Raw genomic sequence first — 22,250 nt, 5'->3', positions numbered from 1 at the left:
ATGCACAAGGTTCAAACAACGTTCGAACGTGGTGTCCCCCTGCTAGTCAGGGAGAGACCCAGGCTGCAGATTACATAGAAATTATATACCTTTTAGGAGTGCATGCTACCCTCATGAATTGGAAGCCTTAACCAATAAACAAGCCATTTTCTTATCTTTAGCCTATTATGTTATACCAATTATATTAGACCAGTAAAAAAAAACCAGCAGGATCTTTTTAAAGGGGACAAGACAAAGATGCCACATTTATTATGACACACACATTATACCTATTACCTATACACACACACATTCACATTATACCTAATACCTACACACACACACACACACACACACACATTCATCAGGTGTTCTGCAGCTGCTGCATAGTTACCAGTCCTGAAGATAGATTAAGTTCATGGCTTGATTTTGCAGCTTGGGTTTGTAGCTTTTGGCAGCTAACTGGCCAGGAAAGCTGGGCACAAGGCTGAGCTGGATCTCTGTTGGGCCAGGCACCGATGTTCTTCCATGTTGGCAGCAGAATGTTACCCAGAGTCTCTCATCTCACCCTTCTTTTTTATAGGCTTTTAGTTTGGATTCAAAGTCTATAGGTCTTGCTGTGTCACGCTGCCTCTGGGTTTAGATTGGTCACCCATCAATTGCAGGCATGACTTTCAGCCTTGGACCTGGCTTTGATCTTCCTTCTGTTGTTCTGTTGTCCTTTTCTTTTTAGGGTGGATGCTTCTTACTTTGTTTAGGGCTGTTGTCTAGGTCTTCAGCTGTTGATATTTGAACTTTATCTCATCAGGACAGGCTGGGGCTGGAGGTTGATTCCATCATTCATACATACCTCATTCACACATCTAAACTAAACTAATAAGATTACAGCAGGGTTTGCAAAAATGAAGGTTGGAGGAAGCTTTTACAAAATGGAGTGAGTGTTTTAAAATGGGGTTTGAATTACAATATGGAACAGAAGTTACAGTATAAGCAAGTGTAGTGAACAGAAGTTATATTAATAAAGTGAACAATTGAAAACAATTTCATTTATCAGTTCTACAATTACAGTTAATCACTGTCCTCATGCTGGCTAGTGCACAGTTCAGCTGTTACCTTGCGTACTAGAATTTTTCCTTAATTATGTTGTTGCAGCTGTGTTCCTATCCTCTTTCCTGTTTCTGACTTTATCTTTCTTGAATGCTGCCCTTGGGAGCCGTATATGTGATGTGCTCGTTTTTAGTTAATGATGGATACAAAATAGGGGAACTAACAAAATGAAGTTGTCATGCTAACTACCCTTAACACCCTTCCCCTGCAGCCTCAGCTCACTGCGCCACCGGCACAGTGCTTTCGGCAGTGAGGCTGTGAGCTCTTGCCAGAGAGCATGGCTTGACCTGGTGCTCTGTGCTGCGCGGTGGCGTGGCTGGTTCCAGCCGGGCGGCATGGCTACCTGTCCTGGTGTTCCACTGGTGTTAGAGGCAGCACAGTAAGGGGGAAGGGAGTGGGGGGAGGGGTTGGATAGAGGGCATTATGGGAGTTCGGGATGGTGGTCAGGGGGTGGGGATGTGGATAGGGGGCAGGAAGGTCAGAAGGCGGGAAACAGGGGGATTGAATGGGGACAGGAGTCCCCATGGGGCAGTCAGGAATGAGAGGAGGAGTTGGAAGGGGCAGGGAGTCCAGGGGAGTTCAGGGGACAGGGAGAGATGGATGGGGCAGGAGTCCTGTGGGGGCCATAGGGGGCGAGAAGCAGGTGGGTAGAGGGTGGGGGCCAGGACACACCTGGCAGTTTGGGGAGGCACAGCTTCCCCTAACCTGCCCTCCATACTCTTTCAGAAACTGGATGTAGCCCTCAGGCCAAAAAGTTTGCCCAACGCTGCAGTAGACCCTGTATGCCAGATCATGTCATAGGCACAGTATCCCTAGATCTTACTGTGCTTGTCTTCTGCCTGGTCTGAAAGCCATTCTGGTGACTGCCAGTCCTTGATCACAAGGACTGTGGTTTTGCCTTGACCTACACTGAGGATATCATCAGTGGTGGGGGCAATTCTCTGAAGCATACACTTTTCAAGTATTTTGTACATGCAGCTTAGCAGGGGAGTGAGAGGAGAAACTTGTTGCAAATCATTGGTCTTTCTCAGGTTTTGACCAGGCTATTACTTTTGCTTTGTGCCAGATTTTAGGTATATTATTTTCCTGGATGACTCTTGATAGAAAGATGTCTATCCATTGTCTGCTAGTTTTTCTCAGTTTCTTCAGGGATTTTAGGGGGAGATATTATCAAGGCCCCAGTCTTTACTTGTTTTCAATGTTTCAATTGCTCCTTCTATTTCATCTGCAGTGAAAGGCTGGAAGTGTTCTTGTATTTCAGGTAGATACTGTTTATATTGCCACCATTACTATTTCAACTCTCCTTCATACTTTTTGCCCTTATCTGCCTTTGTGACATTTATCAGGTGAGAAGCAATGCTGTTTGGAGAGTCTAGATAGTGATGCATGCTGCGGGCTTCTGAGCAGCATCAATTTCTGATTAGCATTCAGGATTTGCAACTGGATCTTGACATGTTTAATTCAATCATAGCCTGTTCCCATCTTGCTCACCTAGATCCATACAAGTGGTCTAAAAGTTGTATGGTGATGTCTGGATCACCACTTTCTTCATATTGCTTGAGGAGTTCTGCACATTTCTCATCCAGGAAGGGAATATAGGTCTTATATCAACCTGCTGGAACTGACTTGGTGACAACTTTATAAATGGATTTTGTGAACTTCATGTAAGCTTCTTCAATAGAGATGTGTGGGATACAAGCGATGTAGCGGTTGGTGAATTGCAGAAAGCTGGGCTAGTTCCAGCAAGGGTTTTATTGGTGCTCACAGTAAGTATGGTTAGTCTACATTTGATAAGGATCGGAGGATGTTGCCTATGTGGAAAGTTTTTTAAATACACAGCTTGTAACTTGATATGGATGATTGCCTGTGCTGAGGTCAGGGGAGCAGTCTTGCTTCCATCTGGCAGAAAGAAAAGTACTCCTTGTTTTGGGTCATAGATAAGGTGAAGGTCAGGGAGGACTATAAGTCATCTCCATTTTGATCTCACTATCTGTATCCCAAAGTGGTGTAGTGATTATTAAAATCTTCAACATAGATATCAGGAAGTAAGAACTCAGGAAGAATATTTAGGGTCAGTCAGTATTAGTTAGGGGTGCTTGAACTCATTTGCCATTCTGACACGACCAACTCTCGCAAATCGCAATGTAACAAAAGGTCTGAATTAGATGGGAGTGATTCTATGTCAGCATCATCTGCTCTGACACAGATGCCAAATTTCCTATGAAGAGAGTAACTCACAAGATCATAACTTTTGATGTTAAAGTGGCTGGCAGAAAGTGAATTGACATGTGGGACACAAAAGGCAAATGTATTTCAGTAGGAACACTTGTATATGGAAGGCAGCTAGGATTTGTCCCATATATTGTATGGGGAGCGGTAACACAAACTGACATACTGTGTCACTCTCATAAATCACAGCAAGCTCTAGTTATATAATTCCTTGATCTTGAATGTATTTCTATTGGAAGGTATTTTAAAAACTTAGAGGCATACCATGCAATGATTCCCTGCAACTTTTCCACTAAAATATAAAAAAAGTTAAAGCAGCACACCACGAAAAGAACAAACAACTGAAACCACTAATCAATCTGTCATTCTCTCTTTCTCCTGTGCGCACCCCCACACCCCCGAAACAGAATGATTTAAGTGTGTATAAAATGATTGGAGACTTAGAATACCAAAATCCTACTCAGCCCTTTGTGTATGTGTGTTGCGTTATAAATCTCTAAAATGGAGGTTTACAAAAGAGATGCTGGCAGTCCATTAATTACAGTTATACTGGTGCTAGTGGTGTCTCTATAATTAAATGTAATTACTATGTATCTCCAACACTGAAAACACTCAATTGTAAATCTGAATTAAACGAAAGGCTCACAATTCTCTTGACAAATGTTTTGGCTGGCGGCCTTTTTCACTAATCTGAATTCCAAGACCCGATTATCAGTTGCTCTGTTTTTGCACTTGGAGCAGGATTGGTGAGAGGAGATGGCTCTCAGACAACTTTGCATGCCCCATAGTTTGGGGCAGCCATGCAACTGTCTGGCTCCTTCTGTGGATTACATCAATCTCAGGGCTGCTCAGATTTACTTTCTGCTTCTCAAGGGCCCTGGGAAGCAGACAATAGAAGTATGCTGTTAGAACTACCAGTAGTAGTGAGTTCTGAGCACAATCCCTCCATACATCCAGCCCCAGATATGCTGCTGGGTGCACCAGCAGAGGACCTAGCACTCCCTTTTCTGTAGAACCACCACCTAACATCTTATGAGAAAGGAAAAGAGCTTGCACACCAATTGAAAAGGCAGAGGCAGGCAGTGTTAACTGTACATGAAGAGGAAAGAAGAGTCCCCAGGACTGGAGCATAAGGGAACCAATAGAGGAAGCTCCTCTGCCCCCTTGGCAGAGGTGGAGAGAACAGAAAACTTCTGCTGAGGAGACTGGACTCAGATGAGATGAAGGACAGGAAAAATAGGGGAGGGACATAAAACAGAGGAAGGAGCATAGAGTGACAGAGGGACATAGAATATGAGGGAGCATGTTGTGGGTGACACAAAGTGCTCTATATACATATATGGACAGGCATATTGCATACATACGCTTACAGTTAACATGTAGAACCTGGTGCTACTGAAGGGCTTTCAGAAGGAGGAAAACAGCCTATCTAGGGAGCCATCTCTTTTTTCTCATTTGCCACAGCTTTAAAAAAAATGTTATTTGTGTTGTGGTTTTGTTTGTCAACAGGTGTCTGCTGCAGAGAGGAGCTTGATTTCCCATTGAAACAAAAGTGCTTTGGTCACAGCACCCTTTCTACCTTTGGTGCTATACAAAAATCTGCACTGAAAAACTTTAAGGTTGCAAAGTCAAGCGCTCAAAGTTAGGAAATGCTCCCCTTTGTGCCCATGCATATGACACAGTCTTTACATAATCACATACTATTTTTTAAACCTGAACAATCAGGGGTTGATTTGTTTTTGTTTTCATAATGGACGACTCAGTGTACAAGAAACACACTTTACTTACAGTATGGCAGGCTTGGAACATGCTGCTTTATTCAACTATGTACAAACAGTGTGTATTGGGGGGGGGCACACAGTAACTAAAACAAGATGTAAAGGAGGTGTGGAGCATGGATCCAACCCATAATACTCTGAATAGCCCAGTTAACTCCTCAATGACCACGTCACTACAGTTTTTTTTTTCTCCCATAAATTTCTGAATGCAGGGTCTTATAATGGAAATGGTTGGGCAATATTAACTATAGACATCTCTGCCAGCTCTGCTTCTAATAAGAATAATTAAGGAATGACCTTGTAGAGGGCCTATGAGTGATAAATTTTTGAAAAAAATTCCCCTGCTATTGGTACAATCTATTGCAGAGGCGTAAAAACAGCAACAACAAAAATACTCTCTCTCTGATAACTGAAATAAATATATGCCTCAAGGATAAACCATCTCTGACAGAGATACTTTAGCAATACCAAGAGAGGGTGATTCCACCACTAGCAGAGAAACCATCCCAAAATTCCCTTCAAATCAATGGGATACATTTTTAAAAGTTTCTACCGCATCCCTAACTGCTGCTGATCAGTCGCAGACATTTTTAAGGTCAGGTATTTTATCAGGCCTTTTTAAAATAAATGATAGTCCATGTAAATATAAATTATTGCACAAAAGTACATTTACATATAAATATTACAATAATTATAGGTGCTGGAATGAAATGGAAGTCAGACCCCTTATTGAAACTTAACCCGCAGAACAAGAGGTTTAGGAATATTTGTATAATTGTGTTTGTATTGCTTGATGAGTTTAATTCTGATTTTCCCCCTCATTAATTCTGAAAGTCACAGGTATTCTTAACAAAATTACCACTACTTTAGATTTTGAAATACGTTAGGGAAAAAATGTGGAGGAAATACGTTAGGGAAAAAAATTCTTTCTCTGTTGCAGAAGACAATATGAATCTCAAAAAAAAAAAAAAGAAAAGCATTTCTACTTCATAACAGAAGCCAGGTATAAGTGTCTAATTTCCTATCTAAGGTTTGGAGGGGAGGTTAAGGGGTTGATCCATTTTAAAGATTGATTGATTTAAAGAAACAGAGTCATTCTTAGCTGGTGTTACTTGGTATAGCTCCAGTGAGTCCATAGATCCACACTGAGTTAGACTAATTCAGGATGCAGCTCACAATATCTTCAGCATGAAGGGTCTCTTACATTCAGGCCTTCGCTATACTTGTGAGTTACAGAGCAATATAGCAGTCCCAGGCACTGTAGCTCACTCCCCATCTATACTAGCAAGGCATGTAGAGCACTCTGGCTCCGCGGCTTAAGCGCTGCTGGTACTCCACCTCGGCGAGTGAAATAACGTTTGCTGCACCCTGCTGGAGTGCCGTGGCACCAGTGTGAACGAGGTGTTGCATAACTGTGCTGTGATCAGCCTCCAGAAACATCCCATAATCCCCTTAAGTCAAGTAGCCACTCTTGTCGTTGTGAAATCAGCTGCAGGAATGCGGAAATGCCCTTTCAAAGCTCTGTTTCACAGAAGTTGGCTACTTATAAGCTCTGAGAAAAAGCAAACATTTACTGTCCGCTTTGAGTGAGTTGGAGAGAGGTGAGGGGCAGAGGGGAGTCTGAACTTACAAGACAGCATGCTGATGCACTCTCAGCACTCCAAAAACCCACTCTCTCTCCTCCCATATACACACAACACACTCCTTGTCACACTCCACCCCCCCATTTGAAAAGCACGTTGCAGTCACTTGCATGCTGGGATAGCTGCCCATAATGCACCATTCCCAATGCCACTGCAAGAAGCTGCCAGTGTGGATGGACTGCAGCACTTTCCCTACTGTGCTCTATAAAGGTGGGTTTAACTCACAGCGCTCTACATCTGCAAGTGTAGCCATGCCCACAGAGAAGGGAAGATCAGAGTGTATGTCAAGTTTATAGCTTACCACTGCTTGATATTTATTATTGGCAGTTCTCAGGAAATTAGCACTCAGTGTGTAGGGTCACAATCCCATACTGACAAGGAAAAGAGCATAACAAATCCACATTCTGCAGTCAAAAGAGACAATTGTTGGAAATATTTTACATGCACATATCTGCAGAGCAGAGATTGGAACTTTGCCCTTCTAAGAAACAAACCCCTGTCACTTGCAATAAAGCAGTCCTCTTCTAGTTAACAATAGCAGTGGGCACATTATTCTCTCTGTAGGCCAATCATTAGAAGGTGACACTTCTCAAAATATGCTTGTATATATATGCATGTATATATATACATGTTATATTTCTCTGTCTATGCATAGGAATAATCCCAATTTGTTTTTTTCTGATGATTCTGTGCACCAGACTTATGCTAGATAAGTGTCAAGTGTTGGTTGCTGCAAAACACAATTCTAAATAATTGCACATTTGGGTTCTGATCATGTGAGTTTATATGTATGGGGGCACCTGTGCAGAGCCCAATAATGGGCTCTCAGAAATACACTTAAAAGGGAAAAGGAAAACTATTAATGGGGTTCTGTACAAGCACAGCATTAGATGAGTTTGCAGGACAGAGGCCTCATTCCTTTTCAACTTCTTACTTGTTTAAACCTAATATACAAATACTTATTGATAGTTGAGCAATCTGTAAAAGACTCTGTCAATCCAGCAGACTGCTACATGATGTTATTTTCATGACAACCACAGTGCCAACTAATTCTTAGTGTAATTAAAGTACATCCTTTCTTTTGTAGCATCAATGTAATTGGTGGTCCCTATAATAAAAAAGCATTATAAGGTAAAGTAGTTAAAAGCAAAATTCACTGTCATGCCCTGACACTATTTCCTCTGCTGCGTCTGCATTTCTTCCTCCAATTTCAATGGATGCAAAGAGAGAGGACATATGAAAAACAGAGATAATAGTTATTTCTGTCACTGCTGGGATCTAGATGTGTTTAAACTAAATGGAAGCTGTCTGTTTTTTGCAGATGCAATGCCTCAAGTATTTACATTCCTGACATAAGTATTTGTTTATTTATTTATTACCTCAATGTGTTCTGCAGAGTTCTGCATTTCACTTACCAATACCCCACAGCAGGGATCTGCAGTGTGAAGAATCAAGATTCTCAGCATCATGTCCTTGATCCCTGAAAGTCGTTGGGACAAACTGAATGATACACACCCCTAATGACTTCAAGGTTGCTTTAGCTTCAGGATGGACCAGGAAGTTATGCATATATGGACAATGCAATAAATTTACTTCTTCCTGAGTAAGTAATGAAATGCCAGCTCCTGTCTTCTGGGCAGGAAAGCCCAGGGCATTCTTTGTGATTTAAGGGCATTTGTTGTTGCTCTCAGATAGGTGGGGTCAAGGAAAGAATAAATCTTTACATCGCCACATTATTAATCAGTAAAGTACTGTACAGTTGCACACAGAGCAGCCTCCATTAAAAAGATAGTACTTACCTACCATTAGCTTGCGAAATAACTCATGGTAAGTGTATATCTGAGGGCCAGATTTACTTTTACACTTTATTCATCAGCTGGTTGATCCTTTCCTTTTCCTAGGGTCTAACTGGCATTGTGAAGTGAACGGTACTTTGTTTGTTTGTTTGTTTTTTGCTTTTGACTTCAATGGAACCAAGATTGAGCACCAATTCTTTCTTAATGGCTTCATCTTGTTGCTATGCCGAGACAAATGGTGCCACTTGACCTGCTACCCTCCCAGCTTCCCACTGTTCCATCCTGAATGTTAACAGTACTTACATTACGGGTATCATACATCTTGAAACTACATAGTGTTCTAAGGGTTAATGTCAGGACAATGTCTTGGTGTCCCTATATGTAGGAACGCCAATGCTCCCACTTTCCAGAATGAATAAATGAATGAAAATGGAATGCCTAACCCATTGTGAATTTGGAAAGTATGCTCAGGTCAATTGCACAACCAATAAAACCTTCCACATCAGCTAGAATATAAGAATGAATAGGAAGGTGCCAGAGGAGATACATGTGATGAAATCTGTCCTTTTGATTAGGAGAGTGTGCCCTCTTGTTATTACACATCACCTTATGAAACCCTTTGATAGTTCAAGATATCTAGAGAGAAGCTATCACCATTTTTTCCCATTTTGTGCTTAGCTGAGATATTTCGTGTCTGGTATGGATCTCATATCACTGATCCACGCCTTTGTGATCTCCAGATTAGATGATTGTTATGCAGTCCATGTATGGCTACTTCAGAAGTCCACTCATAAACATCTGCTAGTACAGATTGCTGTTGCCCTCTTATTGAGCTGAACTTTTTAGGGAGCAAATTACACTTGTGCTTAATAAATGGCACTGGCTTCCTATGCATTGCCAGGTGTCTGTTTATGGTGTTGATTTGAGAGTATAAAATTGTTGCCTTATGGGTCCCATATATCTCAAAGAAAGTCTCCTGTTGTACCACTGCATTAGAGATCAGCTGGATTCTGTACATCTCATGGGGGGGAACTCTCAATCTCTAGATTTGCACCTGGGACTGGCATTCTCAGTGAAGGGAATTTACTTCACCCTGAGTTTTGGAGTCCTGCTTTTCTCTTCCAGAGTGTGAATTTATTGAGATCTTCAGAATACTTACAAAGCTTATTGTCTCTATTTACCCACACTTTGGGAGATGGGCTGAGTGGAGAAGTAAAAGCAGCAAAGAATCCTGTGGCACCTTATACACTAACAGATGTTTTGGAGCATGAGCTGATATCCTGGACATGTCATCTCCCCATGCAGATACTCACCACTTACATAAGCACGTAATAAGTAGAATATTGAATTAGGTGGACTAATGGTTGGTTCCATTATATAATTATTTGTGGTTTTGATTTATTCAGCATGCCAGTCACTGGTAGATACATGAACAATGTTTAACACACACACATGCAACATACCTTTATACAGTGACAACTAAAACACTAAAATACTCCATTGGCCTTCAAAACTAAGAGACCTTCTCCACTCAAGTATCAGAGGGGTAGCCGTGTTAGTCTGTATCTGTAAAAGCAGCAAAGAGTCCTGTGGCACCTTATAGACTAACAGATGTTTTGGAGCATGAGCTTTCGTGGGTGAATACCCACTTCATCAGATGCATGTAGTGGAAATTTCCAGGGGCAGGTATATATATGCAAGCAAGCTAGAGATAATGAGTTTAGTTCAATCAGGGAACTTGCTTGCGTATATATACCTGCCCCTGAAAATTTCCACTACATGCATCTGACGAAGTGGATATTCACCCACGAAAGCTCATGCTCCAAAACATCTGTTAGTCTATAAGGTGCCACAGGACTCTTTGCTGCTTTTACAGATACAGACTAACACGGCTACCCCTCTGATACTTGAGTGGAGAAGGTCTCTTAGTTTTGAAGGCCAATGGAGTATTTTAGTGTTTTAGTTGTCACTGTATAAAGGTATGTTGCATGTGTGTGTGTTAAACATTGTTCATGTATCTACCAGTGACTGGCATGCTGAATAAATCAAAACCACAAATAATTATATAATGGAACCAACCATTAGTCCACCTAATTCAATATTCTACTTATTACGTGCTTATGTAAGTGGTGAGTATCTGCATGGGGAGATGACATGTCCAGGATATCAGTTTATTTCCTGAAGCATGATGTTAAGATAACTTTTTTCTTATTATATCCATGCTAAAATAATTGTAGAAATTATCTTAATTAGACTGACCTACATTTTCACAGTGATCTCAATCCATCCTCTTAATTTGTGGCCACAATTTATCCACAGATATATCCAAGTGATAGAAATGGGCCCAGAACAAAACTCCTGATCCAAACACCAAACTTTTCGTGCTGAAATCTGAAACTTTCAAATTACCCCATTTGTTTATAATTTGTTTATAATCTAAGTACCTTAGATCCATGCAATCCCAAAGTTTGGAGTGTTAAAATGGATACAAAGACCCATCTTTAAAAAATATGTATATATAATGAACATACAATGTAAATATATAGATGATTGAAGCCATTTTGAAATTTTGGTCCTACTCTGAATGATTGAGAACTGCATTACTCTTTTGAGAGCACGTGATTATATGGAACTCTCTCAGGAACTAGCTTAACTCTTAGAATCATAGAATCATAGATTATCAGGGTTGGAAGGGATCTCAGGAGATCATCTAGTCCAACCCCCTGCTCAAAGCAGGACCAATCCCCAACTAAATCCCCAAATGGCCCCCTCAAGGATTGAACTCACAACTCTGGGTTTATACCACATAAAATTGCTTTCGCATTTGAATCCATGTTGTATGTAATCTATACTGTGTTTTCTTTCTCTCTCATTGACGAGATGAAAATGGTTTTGAAGAAAAGAAGGGAAATATCTGATTATAAAGTAAACACCGGAAACCCACTTCATCTTGATTTTAAATGTAGTTTAAAATTGGACATACACACAGCTAATTAATGCTATTCTTACCTTCTAGTGTGGATTATGAGTTTCTGAAATATGTCATGCTACATGTACTAAAGCATGAAATTAATAGAAATCTTGACATATGTGTCTGTCATTATCTTGAAATAATCCATTAGACAACAAATGGTGCATATGTTGAAAGGCTCAACATGCATTATAATTTAAATTAACTTTTTAAACAAGAAATAAAACATGCTATTGTAAATCCTTTTAAACTTTAATTTACTTGATAGAAAAGATCTTTTATTAAACATTCAGGCTTTGTTTTTCTTTGCATTGTGAGAATGTTTAACTCTTCCATTTTGCACATTGATGATGATGTAATTCTTTATAGTGATTCATTTCAGTAACTTCATGTACAGCAAGTAATAGACAATTTTGAAACGGGGGAATTTTGAAAACATCTGCCCCATAAGCAAGCTGGTTTTTTTCTCTTTAATCCTATCCATTTCTAAATTAGCCAAGTTTTATGCAAACCCATGGAAGATGAATTAAAAAAAAAAGGAGATTATATACTGAGCAAAAATTAGGGCAGCAAGATACAAAAAACATTTAGGTTTTAAATTCTTTTCTGTAACATCACATAGTGAATAAACTCTTCATAGACAATTCTCTCAACTTTCCAGCCTTATTGTTCCTTTTACCATAGTTTTGTTTTGTGTGTGTGTGCATGCAATATTTAGATATAGTTAGTATGTGGGCTGCACTATCAAGGGGGTTAAAAGAAAGTCATTTTGAAATTGTCAATTACATAAAAAATGTTAATCAGTTTCAGGGCCTGGGTCTGCCCCTGAGTCATCTTACTATTTTTTGTGGGTTTTACCCTCCTTTTCTAAACCATTATGTTTCCTCTTTCACTGTGTGTCCCTTCCCTCTCCCCACCCAAACAGCAGGGACACCCAGAAGCAGCAGGGACCAGCAGTGAAACTAGAAGTGTTGATTTGTAAATTGATTATGTCCCTCTAAAAAAACCCTACATTTTATTAGCTTGTGCTTTTATATAGCCAAAGAAAGCTCTTTGCATTCCCACGGCACTTGTAGATTTAATAAGAAATTGTGTGGTTGAATAAGCATTGCCGAAAGATCATTTAAAGGTCTTGAGGTTCTATTTTTTCTTTTTTGAATAAGATATTCAATGCATACAAACATTTCTCTTTTTTAACAAATTTAAAAAAATCAATCTGTGACAGTTTTGGAGCTACTCTCTACTAATTTTTAATCCTTTATGTTGTCTTGGTTATTGGAATGTTTACTGTATGCATATATTCACAGGTGTCAACTTTCGTTGGCGTCAGTGGGTGCTTGAACCCCTACGCCTCCTGGCCCCGCCCCAACTCTGTCTTTTCCCTGCCCCTATTGTACCCCTCCCCAAATCTCCACTCCGGCCCCTCCTCTTTCCCGAGCATGCCGCATTCCTTCTCCTCCCCCCTCCCTCCCAGCGCTTGCTGCGCGAAACTGCTGTTACAGCACGGGGAGCAGACCGTGAGTGCAGAGCACTCACCAAATTTTCCCCGTGGGTACTTCAGCCCCAGAGCACCCACGGAGTCGGTGCCAATGCATATATTAGTTGTCTGTCGGGAAAAACAAAAAAACAAAAAAAAATCAGGAAGGAAAAGAGTGGTCCAAGATAGCCAATTCTTAGCAAACACATGAGGGACAATGTCAGATTTATTATCTTAGATGTTGCATCTGTCTCCAGCGGACTTACAAAACTGGATTTGATCAGTACAGGATAAGGCCCACAAACACAGAAAAGAGAGAAGCAGTAGCTGTCTGGGGAAGCCAAACTTAGAATCCAATCACTCCAGCAGGGTCTTGAGGAACTAGGTTTGCCTAGGTCATCATAACAGGATGGCAGGACTGAAGGGAAGCTAGGCATGGATGTGGACTGTTTTTTTTTTAAATCCTGTTTTTGTTTAATGCTTTTTTCTAAAATAAACAATATTTTTGTTTTTTGTAAACCTGCCTGATCACTGAATACCACCAGTCACAGAATCTGAAGGGAAACACTCAGTTGGACCTGCAAGGTAACAGTTGATACCCAGGTACCATAGCCCAGGGCCCTGTCTACAAGTGAGAGAGCTGTGAAATTCTGCCTCTGGGTTAGGTAAAGGTCAGAAACCTAACACCTGAGGGGATGGACTCAGACAGACTAGAAGGAAAGAGGTGTATCTAGTCCTGTAAACCATCTCTTAGCACTCATCAGTTGCAGTCCTCGGGGGCTCATGACTACATTTCCTTTGCTCTCAATTTAGGTGGGTTCCAGCCACCACAAATTTTGCTTTGAGTGTTAGCTTCAGATGACTACAAAATATCAAGTTGTCAGTTTTTACCTGGTTTTATTCAGTATTTTAGTGAAAAACATAAATCAGCCCAGATTATCTGAAGACTGGTTATGGATTCATCTGGAGTAACTCTTGATGCACACCAACTCCATTACATGAGTTGACCCTCTGTGCAAATGTAACATGCCGGGCGAGTGAAGTGTTGAACCTTGGTTATTGGGAGCCTTTGATTAGTGCACTGTTATCCAGTAATAAGATAAACAAGCAGCTTTAATCAAAACATCTGCTTTGAGTAGACTCTACCCAGTGTGCTGTCCCAGGGTGCTGGGGTCAGGTGGAAAACATAGGATGAAGTCTCTACTTTTCTTGCCTCTCACTCCTGATGAGAACATCTGAAGGGACTTTTCCACACAAGTCTCCACCTGAGGTGCTGGAGCCACTGATTTATGGATGTTTTCTTTTCAATCTCTTAAAAACAGTTACTGCTTCAAGCCAAGCAGGTCTTGGGCATAAATCTGGTTCCATGTGATGGTGTTATTTAACTGAGGAAAAGTGGGCTAATTGTGAGTACTGAAGACTCTGGAAGCATGTACTTGTGGGATCTGTTCCAAGTGCTTTATTTTTTGACCTTGGACAAGTCAAGTAATATCTCTGTGCCTTTGCTTCCCCAAACACTTATCTACTTCACAGTGGTCCATGATGCTTACGTAATTCTTTGTGAAGTGCTCTGATGCTCTCAGATGAAAAGTGTCAGATGAGAAATGTACCAGTACTATTACTGACAACATTTCATAGTGAAATAACATGGTTAAGAGGGTATAATGATGATTTTTAATGTGCTCTCCTATTTCACATCAATACTTTCACTGGCTAGTTTAATATAATCTGAAAACCATTTAATTTTCATGACAAAATGCTTTCTGCAAAACTTTTTTAGTAGAAATGTAATCAATTAGCCAATTCTTTTACACTTCTATGTGAAATATGGTCTGTTCAGAAATCACATTAAGTATTTTATTATTCTTTATTTGTATTACTGTAGTGTCTAGGAGTCTGAGTCATGGATCAGGACCCCATTGTGCTACAAGTTATACAAACATAGAGCCCTCTTTAGGGCAAGGACTTTATATTCTAAGTGCAGCATACTATAGTTAAATTGGCATCAGTATAAACTCAGGGCCCTAGCCCGGTGTTTGACTGAGCTATGTTTGGAAAACAAACCTAAATGTTGGAGGCAAAAAGGAGTTTTAAGCCACCTTTCTGATCCCCACCTCTGTCACTGGCTTGGCTGTGGGCAAAACCATACCCAAGCCAACTCAATTGTTATGCCCACTAGAACAGCTCACTAAGAACCACTCTCCTGTCCAAAGATCCCATTGATCTACTCAGCAATGCCACTATGTTCAGTGGTGGAGACTACCACACCAGGTTTTACCTGCTGCATCTCGGGACTCCCTAGATACTTCATCATAGGAGTTCTCTGTCCCCTCTGTTCTACCCCAGGGACTGGAATCCCCACCCCAAATAACTGTATTATGATAGTATTGTAACCAAACCCACTGCATGGAGTTGCTATGAGTGTTTGGAAGCACAGCAAATAAAAAGAATCAAAACTCAGTTTTCTTAAAATCTCATATCTTTAAGCCAATTTCAGGATTCTTTTTGGTTCTGGCTCATGATTTTTGAATGTTTAGGACTGGCAATACTGAGCAATGTTAATCATGCTCACTCTATGAAAATGTGTAAGCACTTTGGGATCTTTTAGGATGACTGATTGTTATTATATTTTGGAACACTGAAAAGTAGTGGAAATCCTCTTGTTCAGTTTAACTTGTGCATTGTAATCCATGAAGGGGAAGTGGACTGTGGATCTTAACACAAAGCTGGATGCAAGGAAAAGCTCATTTCATCCCAGAATTTGGCTCCTCCTGTAGCTTTGGACAAGTCATGTTACAAATCATATCCTGAATTACATACAGACTTACATTCTCTCTCAATGCAAAGCCCCATAGAATAGGGGTTCTCAAACTGGGGGTCGGGACCCCTCAGAGGGTCAAGAGGTTATTACACGGGGGGTTTGCGAGCTGTCAGCCTCCATCCCAAACCCTGCTTTGCTGTCAGCATTTGTAATGGTGTTAAATATATTAAAAAGTGTTTTTAATTTATAAAGGGGGTCACACTCAGAGGCTTGCTACATGAAAGGGGTCACCAGTTCAAAAGTTTGAGAACCACTGCCATAGAATCACCTCAAAATGAACAGTAAACACAGCATACAGCATTCATTGGCCAGTAAACTTCCTTCACATTTCATGGTCTTCACCCAGCCTTGAGAAGTGCCCCATATTGTACCCATCCAGTCAGCCATATCATCGAACCACACTTGCCACGGGCACCCCGCGCCTGGTACCAGTCTCTGCAAAACTTTCTCCATTCATCCATCCCACATGTCCCAAAAACTTCAGCTTTTTTCATCTTATTGTCTTACTGATACCAGGTATCATCAGTTTTGCTGTAAATTGGGATGTTTACCTCTTTGTTAGTCATAACCCGAGGTATAGCTAATATGCAGCAATTGCCTGTACCATTTCAACCTGAAGGCCGAAAGCTCTTAATGTCCTGTTTCCTTAGCATGCATGTTTCAGTAGATAGATGCTGAAGACAAGAGACTACAGGCATTTCATTTTTCCTTCATGGTAATAACATTTGTTTCTCCAAACATGGCTGAGTGTTGCTAGAAATGCAGTCACGAATTCAACAGAAACTTCCAACATCATAGGTCAACATTTTAGCCTTAAATCAAATTCTAAGTTGACAAGTAGCATTTTTATTACTTTGCCTATCTATACATTTCTATTATCATAAATAGAAATATTTGTTGTTGGTTTGTGTGTGTTTGGGGAAATCAACATTTATTGGCATTTACTGATAAAAATTGAATCCTTTCAAGCCTAGCTGTCCACAAGGAAACCAACTGCTTTGCTCTCGCCTCACAAACACTGAAGCCATTGTGCTTCCAGAGATGTGCCTTATTGCATTTACACCAACTCTGACCAACCAACTAAATGAATGTCCAAATATATTTTGTGCCATATGCTGTCAAACACCTTAGCAAAATCCACACAAACAGAATTCTCCAGAAAGTTCTTGCATAAATCATGTAGATAGATTATTTTCTGCACTGTGCCTATTTTGGTCTAAACCATTTGTTCTTCATCCAGAAAATTTGCTCTCTTACACAATTCTTTTCAGAATGATGTGCAGCAGTATTTGCTAGGATGTGTCAATAATAAGGTTGTGCAGTAATAAAAAGGTCTCCAGTTTTATGAATAGAAATCATCAACAACTGTACGAGTCTTGGTCCATCTTCCAGACTCCCCAGTCACATTGACAAACTTACAGTATGTCTGGATGAATGCCTCTCCACCACTTTTAATTAGTTCTGTTTGTACGTTATCCACTCTAGGGGTTTTATTGCTTTTCAGTGTCGCATTGCATCCTCAACTTCTTCGATCATAAGAGGAAGTTCATCGGGATAAATTGAGCTACTTGCATAAATTTTCTCTGCCTTCACTTCCAGCTTAGAATTAACTTTGCTCATATTATGCAGTTCTTTGCAATAGTTACCTCAAGCGTTGAGTGAAATAGTATTTTTCCTGCCAAGGAAATCTTTCAGAGGAGTCTTGATGGTTTGGTAGACATTCCTAGTGGCATTTGCTGCAAGAGTTGCATATATGATTCACTGCTGTTCAAGCCAATCTTCTTTAGCCACTTTAATCTGTGCACCTATTTCTCACATCATACAGAAATATTTCTCTCTTTCAGTTTCATCCATCTTCCTTTGAGCTTTTAGCTTCCTTCATGGATTGCACAACTTGATAATCTTCATGATTCCAGGTTTCTTTTTTAGGATCTGTTTCCCCAGGAGTTCATCCATGGTCTTGGTAATACAGTGAGAGAAGTTATGCTCTGTCTGATCTAATTTACCAGTGCAGAGGTCAGCAGCTTGCAGCTTTTGTTCAATTATCTTCTTGTATTCCACTAGTGTTTCACAGACTTTCAATATGTCAACGTTATAATGGACTCTGATGGTATGCTGGTCATTTCTTGCTTCAAAGTTTAGTCTCTGTTTTGGCTATTATTAAGTTATGATCAGATCCTATGCTTCTTGAAGGGTCTACTCCTCATCAGAGCAGAGTGCCACCTCTTTGAGATCATGATGAAGTTGATCTGGTTCTGAGTCTGCAAATCTGGCAATGTACAAGTCCATCGCTCTGACACTTTGTGCTTGAACAAGGTATTTGTTAATAGGAAGTTATTTCTGTCCCTGCCTGCAGTTATATGGGATCTTGGGGAGCAATTACCACACAGGTGGGGTGCCAATTAATTTCTTTATTAAAGGAAAAAGGAAGTGGTGGGAATTTAACAATGAAATACGATGGGATGGGGTGTATAGGGTGTTTACAATAGACAATGATGGGGGGTTCTTCTTATTGAACAGTGTAGGGAGTTCTAACAGTGGGGTACAGTAAGTGGGGTTCAGCACAATGGGATACAGTACAGTCAATAAGCGTATCAAAAGAAATGCAAAATAAAATGGTAGCTTCTATATAAAATGGTCAACAATCTTCGATAGAATGTATTAAGTGGTTAGTGGCTTTATACACAATGTAACACAATGATATCAATGCAAATACAAAATATATCAGAAAAGTGGAAGCAACCAATGGGGTGTTATAATTACAAGTAAAATGTGAATCACAATACAATAATACAATATGGGTGATAAGTGAAATTATGCAATGTAACGGTATAAAAGAAAAGTAATGACTTAATTTGTGAGGCTAGGATAGCAGATAATCTGCAAGAGTGTACCTAAAGGAGGGTGGAGGGGAGTGAATGATTAGTGGCAACTGATGAGAGGAGAGTGCGGCTGGAAGCAGCGAGAGACTCTGAAGCCCTGCAGGGTAAGGACAATGGAGCAGTGTGATGGTGATCTTCGGTAGGGGAGGGGCAGCAGAGAAGTGTAAAGAAGGGCTGGAGAGAGGTTTGAGCAACAAGCGGACACCAAAAACAAAGGGAAAAAAAGCGGCAAAGGGTTTGGGAAGTTTCACAGGGGGAGAAGCAGCAAGGGATTTGGGAAGTTTGGAGTGTGATGCAGACGTCGGGGGGGGGAAACAGCAAGGAGTTGGGAAGTTCGGAGAGAGTGCAGATGCGGGGGAAAAAGCAGCAAAGGGTTATAACGGAGACACGGAGAAGCACACAGAGAGGGAGATTGGAGTGGGGGAAAAACAGACACGGGAAAGTTCAAGGAGAGATCGAGACAGCGGGAAGACGAATTTAAGCAGCAAAAACCTTATCTGTAGACACGGAGAAGTACACAGAGGGGGAGATTGGAGCGGAGGAAAAACAGACACGGGAAAGTTCAGGGAGAAATCGGGACAGTGGGAAGATGAATTTAAGCAGCAAAAACCTTATCTATCTTAACCAACGAGTAGGCAAAACAACAAATATCACAATTCTAAGCAAAACTATAACAAGCAACTATACGGAGTAACAAAACAGTAAACTATAACAAGGCAGCTGTACTTACAAGCTCTACAATCTTAACAAACTATGACATATTAAACTAAAAAACAAAACCTATGGTGCACCTTATGCTATGGGGAAGTCACAGAGGGCAGAGTGGTATGTGCCCAGGATACAGCTCCCAAGGCAGCCCCCAAGGAAGCCAAGGGAAGGTTGCTACAGCCATGGATACAGCTGAAAGCAGGGAGCCCCGAGGCAAAGCCCACAGGAGCAGAGCTTAGCAGCGGCACAAACTTATTTTTAGCGACAAAGCGCCACGGAGTTTAAGAGAGGTTTTAAGACACAAATCAAGGCTTAGCTTGAGTCTGTGTGCTGGGGAAACAGAGCCAGCAGCTAAAATAATAAAATAAAAGTAGGGAAAGTTTCACAGAGGGATTCTTACCAGTCCCCAAGGCAGCAGCAAAGGCAGAAGCAGCAGCAACATCAGAAGAAGCAAGGAGGGCTCGGTTCGGTCTCACTAATCAGGAGATCTCTCAGGTAGCAATTCGTTCTTTGTGGGAGGGGTTTAAAAAACCAGGGGTATGCTCAAAAATAAAATGAGAGCGGAGAAAGGACCCCCCAAAACCCCTGGCTGATCAGACCAGGCAGCAATGCAGGAACCTTGCTGATGTTTGTTTCAAAAATGTCTGTTTTTAAAGGCAAACTCAGGCAGTTTCCTGCCAGTAATCCTGATAGGCTCCCTCTGTCACAGGGAAGGAGGCACAGGGAAAAACTGCAGGTTAAGCACAGAAACATGTCTGGGTAGAGTCCTGTGCAATAGGTGACTCAAAAGCACATGAGGCCTATGACTCATGCCCAGGATCTCAAAAAACACAATAGGTCTTGCAGCTCTGGACATTGCCTGCCCTACACCGAGCCCGGGCTCAATGAGGTGATAACAGGACTAACCCTTTGAACAGGGCAGTGGTCCCATTTAGCACGCAGCACAAGTGGCCATCCCTTTGAGAAGGGCAATGGTTCTTGTTAAACAACTCAAGGGGCCCTCCCTTTGAGAAGGGCAGTGGCCCTGGTAAACAACTTAACAGCCAGGGAAGGGCGGCCACAGGAGGAGAACAAAAACAAAATGGAGTATGGGGACAGCTGTAAGAAACAAAATGGAATAGGGGGATAGCTGTAACAGACAATTTCCAGTTGCAAATTGCATGAGCCTCAGTCGTCTGTCATTTGTCATGCCATACCCAAACTTACCAACACAGCTTTGTCATTCTAAGGACCAGTGAATGCATTCCAGTCACCTTGTACAATTAATATGTCTCTACGGAGAACAGCTGCTAGCTTCCTCTTGATGTTGCCACAGAATTTCTCAACTCCTTCATTATCACAGTCAGTAATTAGAGTGTAGCACTGGAAAACTGTTATTTTATAGGAATGGACTGCCAACCTGAGGGTCATCAACTGCTGCTGCTGACTGGTTTTTAGACCATCACGTGAGGCCTGATCTGCTGCCAGATCAGCAGCACAACACTATGCTGTCTTATACTGCTCTGGAATGGTGATGACAGAATGTCTCCTTCTGTAGTAATCATTCTATTCCAAGTCCCTCTGGACTCTCATAAACCAGTCATATCCCACTTATCTGACAAGTGCTCATTTTGTACTAGTTGGAGGTAACTTGCTTTAATGGTATGAATATTTCGTGATCTGATGGAGGACACTTTCTTGGCCAACTTAATTGGCTTGGAATCCAGTTATTCCTTCTTGAATGCACCACTGAAATTTCCTTATGCAAATATGTCTGTTCCCCTGAACATGGTAGCCAATGTGTCACCTCTACTGTAAAGTGTTACCATGTTGTTATAAGTTATGGACAATAATGTTGGTGGCATCCATCTCCTCTCTAGAATCCACTGCCATTTTCATCCAAGGATGATTATTTGCCTTGAGGGGTGTGCCTTGGTTGAATTCTGAATTTACTTCTTCTGGCTGGGCTGTCTACCAAGGCTGCAGAACCCCTCTCGCCCTCAGCAGTCTGTTTTTTTTTCTAAAGGCACCAGACATTCAACTTTCACACCCCCACTTTTAGTAGAAACACCTCTGTCACATGAAGGCAAGTGACAGGTAGTTTGGCTGTCAGAGGTGAATTATTTTGGTAGCCATTTGGAGTATTTTATAGGAGTTGGAAGCTCATCCTCAACCCCACCCTGGCCATAACAGCCCAAATTACAGTTCAGAATTAAAGGACATGAGCCTCCATCCATGAGCCCTGATCCATGAGCCTCCTTGATTAAATCTAAACTTGTATCTTTGAGAGCTTTTATTATAAATCTCCCTAGCCAGGAATCATTTTTACAGTCAATGGAAATGCATGAATTCAAATGAATTTGGATGATGAATGTGAATTCAAAGGAGGAGACTAGTGAAGAGGGAAAAAATGTCTCTGAGTGATTGATTTGTGTGGTTGACTTCTGCCAGATTGTTCATTTTAAATCATTAATGTTGGTGTCCTGTAATGTTGCTGTGTGTCATCAAACAGTGAAAACAGCTGCAAACTGCTCTACCAGATATGATTTAATCATCTCCTTTCTTTTCTCTCTTTCTCTCTCCTCCCCTGACACCCTCCCTCAACATATTCCAGGAAAGTACAGTGGAATAAATTCTCTCTCAAAGGAATAATGATGCATTAGTTTTAGGGGAGTTGAGATTTAAATATGACAATATTATGAAATCTGGGGAAAAAAATAACCAAGACCATATTTGTCAGGAAGGTGGGAAATGACTTCGATTTGTTTTTACAGTACTAATTAGTAGGTAAAACTTAATTTTCAGAAATAGTACTTTGCATGGGTTTTGCTCCCCATTACTCTTTTTCTGTTGAGGAAGCAGAAATGTGTAGTGGAATGA

The sequence above is a fragment of the Gopherus flavomarginatus genome, chromosome 5 (assembly GCF_025201925.1).
Source record: "Gopherus flavomarginatus isolate rGopFla2 chromosome 5, rGopFla2.mat.asm, whole genome shotgun sequence".
Lineage (NCBI taxonomy): Eukaryota > Metazoa > Chordata > Testudines > Testudinidae > Gopherus > Gopherus flavomarginatus.
The sequence above is the reverse complement of the archived record's forward strand: the minus strand, read 5'-3'. Positions refer to the sequence as shown.